The 3,944-nt window shown below is 39.1% G+C and overlaps 1 pseudogene; it reads left to right on the forward strand.

The window, feature by feature from the left end:
- Positions 1 to 879: 879 nt before the first annotated feature.
- LOC109446647 (isocitrate dehydrogenase [NADP] cytoplasmic pseudogene) lies at positions 880 to 2,368 on the forward strand (annotated as a pseudogene).
- Positions 2,369 to 3,944: the final 1,576 nt, after the last annotated feature.

A 3,944-nucleotide genomic window follows, 5' to 3' on the forward strand; every position in this document is an offset into this window, starting at 1 on the left:
TGAATATCGACTATAATTGAAAAATTAAAAAGGAGGGGAAGATGAAGGGCAATAAGAGTTCCAAATTCCCAGGTATAAAACAAATAAGTCCTGGGGATGTAATGTACAGCATGGGGAATGTAGTCAATAATATTGTGACAGCATAGTATGGTGTCAGATGGTTGCAGGATGTATCATGGTGATCACTTCTTCAGGCATATAAATGTGAATAACTATGGTGTACCCCTGAAACTAATATAATATTGCATGTTAGATACAGTTTTAATACAATTTTTAAAACTGAATAATTTTAAAAAGTGATCTTTGTTAAAAAGTTTGCTTAGAAAAGAAATTTGGATCAACAATGCTAAAGAAAGACTGAATTATCTGTTCTTTCTCAAGTAATGATTATAAAATTACATTTATAACAATATTCTTACACAGCCAAAAATTAAATAGAAAAATATATTGTAGTGGTATGTCAGGCAAATAATTAAAATATTATGTAATATTTCTAAATTTTATGATGTTTGTGAGTATGGTGTTTGTCAGCTTTTAAAACAATTAAATTTTTATGCTTTTCTCCTGATTCTAAATATTTGCTTTTGTGCCTAATTTTCTATTTATGACTTTCTATTATGTTGCTTGTAAATAAGAATGTTATGAATAAGTTAGGCATCATTTAGAGCAGTGGTTCTAAGCCCTGGGTGCATATTAGAGCCCCCTAGGATGGGAATGGGGTAGAGGTTTAAAATATACTGATGCCTGACGGAGGTGGTGTCAGACACCGAAACAGCTGGGACCCAGCTGGGAGTGCTAGAGTGTACGCTTGTAAGTTTGAGTTTGTGAGTGACTGTGGCGCCCCTGCCTCATCGTCAGTGTACCTTCCCCTGCAGGACGTAAGCTGAACTCGGCTGAGCCTGCAAAATTAAGAGGATTTGGAGTGATTAGAAGTTGACTCACTGTAAAGGTTTATTGAATTCAAAATGTTTCAAACAATCCATGGCGGTTCGGTGGTAGAGATGCAAGGAGATGAAACGACGCGAATCATTTGGGAGTTGATTAAAGAAAAACTCACTTTTCCGTATGTGGAATTGGACCTGCACAGCTATGACTTAGGCATAGAGAACTGTGATGCCACCAATGACCAGGTCACCAAGGATGCTGCAGAAGCTATAAGGAAGTACAATGTTGGTATCAAGTGTGCTACCATCACCCCCGATGAGAAGAGGGTTGAGGAATTCAAGTTGAAACCAATGTGAAGTCGTCGAATGGCACCATTAGAAATATTCTGGATGGTACTGTCTTCAGGGAAGCCATTATCTGCAAAAATATCCCCTGGCTTGTGAGCAGATGGGTAAAACCCATCATCATAGGTCGCCATGCTTATGGGGATCAATACAGAGCAACTGATTTTGTTGTTCCTGGTCCTGGAAAAGTAGAGATAACCTACACGCCAAGTGATGGATCCCCAAAAAAGACATACTTGGTACATAACTTTGAAGAGAGTGGTGGTGTTTCCATGGGGATGTACAATCAAGATAAGTCAGTTGAAGATTTTGCACACAGTTCTTTACGGATGGCTCTGTCTAAGAGTTGGCCTTTGTATCTGAGCACCAAAAACACTATTCTGAAGAAATAGGATGAACGTTTTAAAGACATCTTTCAGGACATATATGACAAGCAGTATAAGTCCAAGTTTGAAGCCCAGAAGATCTGGTATGAGCATAGGCTCATCGATGACATGGTGGTCCAAGCTATGAAATCAGAGGGAAGCTTTACCAGGGCCTGTAAGGACTATGATGGTGATGTACAGTTGGACTCCATGGCCCAAGGTTATGGCTCTCTTGGCTTGATGACCAGTGTGCTGATTTGTCTGGATGGCAAGACAGTAGAAGCAGAGGCTGCCCATGGGACTGTAACCCGTCACTACCGCATGTACCAGAAGGGACAGGAGACGTCTACCAATCCCATTGATTCTGTTTTTGCCTGGACCAGAGGGTTAACTCACAGAGCGAAGCTTGATCACAATAAAGAGCTCGGCTTCTTTGCAAAGGCTTTGGAGGACACCTGTGTTGAGACCATTGAGGCCGGCTTCATGACCAAAGACTTGGCTGCTTGTATTAAAGGTTTACCCAATGTGCAACATTCTGACTACTTGAATACATTTGAGTTCATTGACAAAGTCGGAGAAAACTTGAAGATAAAACTAGCTCAGGCCAAACTTTAAGGTCATTTTGCAGCCTAGGAGGACAAGTGATTTTTGGTAACTAGGGCCACTGGTTTACACTTTTCTCTATAACACTCAAGGGTAAGGGCAAGATCCATTTTGTAATTCGTTTTGAAGTCAGAGTTTATCTTTTCTATAAGTTTACAGCTTTTTTCTTGTACATACAGTTATGCCACCTTCGCGAATGTGGCTGGGGACTTTTTAAATTTTTATTTTATTTTCTACTAGTAGCTCAGGAATTACTTTAGGGCTGATTCGTACTTACTGTCACTTTTTCTCATGTTCCGATCAATATAAATGACCAAAATGAAGAGTGCTTGAAAGGGTAAACTAAGCCGCGGTATTGGTCCCTAAAATTGTGTAAAGTAGAAATTCATTCCCTTCCCCACTTTCCATGGCCTGGGGCTCTGGGTGGTTTTGGTGTAACAGGTGTCCCATCATGTGAGGTAAAGCTGTAGCTTAAACTTGCACGTGAATAGACATGAAGAGTATGGTCGTAACCAAAATGTATTGAAGACACAGCAGTCATTTTTGTAAAGATCTCTTAATTGAATGTTTTGAAAATGCTAAAGATTTTGGGGGCCACTAAGATAAATGTTACCTGGGGGTTTGTCCCCTGTGTTTGTCCCCTCCTCCTGGCCTTGTGTGGCCTAAGGATTATGCTACCGTGAACAGTATATTTCATCCAAGTGCAATAACACAAGCGCACCTTTTGCGGACTTCTGCTGGCCTATTTTATTTCCTTTATATAAATGTGACTTTTCAGAAGTTGGTTTTGAACATTACCCTAGCCTGTTCATCAAAACTATTACTTTTAATTAAAATTAAGTGCTAATGAAAAAAAATATCTACTGATGCCTGATCTCAGATGTTGAACCGGCATCTCCAATGGTAGGACCCAGGCATCAGTAATATTTAAAACTCCCCAGATGGTTCTAATATTCAGCAGCATTGAGAATCATTGAACAGAATCTGGTCTCCAAGTGGTCTAAATCAAGTTTTATGTTCTGAGTCCCATCGTTTTTGTGTGTGAATTTTGTGCCCATTATTGTGCTAGGCATGACAGATGCACGGAAGTGTGAAACAGACCATCAAGGAGCTTTCAGTCTGGACATCCTAGAGTGGGGTCTGAGTGTCCGGGTCTTTCTTTAAAGAGAAGCTGAAGAGAAAATTGAGTGTAGACTTCCTGTGGAGTATAACAAATGAAAAGTGTCCAGATAGCTGAGTTTTGCTTTATCACGTTTCAGGGTGTTGAGAGATTCTGAAAGAGTGTTCTGTGAATTCCCAGAAACTTCCAACAAATTTGAGTCTATGAAGAACTTTTCTTGAAGATTCTTGAAGAACTTACAAAATCCTCAGCTTTGACATTAATAGGAGAAAAGATTATCTCTACGTCCTATAAGCCCAGAGCCCCTGACCTCATGGAGATGGAATACAATGGACTAGCAACATTTGTGTGGTTATTATGAAAATATAAAGGAAAAGAGAGGGGGAGAGACAGCCTGCTCACAACAGTAACAAAAATATAAAATGCTGGGGGGAAAAGAGGTGTACAGGATCTAGAGTCAGAAAACGACAAACATTACTGAGTTTAAGTTTTTAAAAATCCACTTTGTAAATAGAAAGAATAGAATTGGGAAAGTTTAACATTGTAAACATGTTTATTCATCCTAAACTAACTATATATATATATATTCATTAGATTTTGTCTCTATCCGCTAAAATTATTTTTGGA

Source organism: Rhinolophus sinicus, chromosome 17 (genome assembly GCF_057876585.1).
Source record: "Rhinolophus sinicus isolate RSI-liver-muscle chromosome 17, RSI-T2T, whole genome shotgun sequence".
NCBI lineage: Eukaryota > Metazoa > Chordata > Mammalia > Chiroptera > Rhinolophidae > Rhinolophus > Rhinolophus sinicus.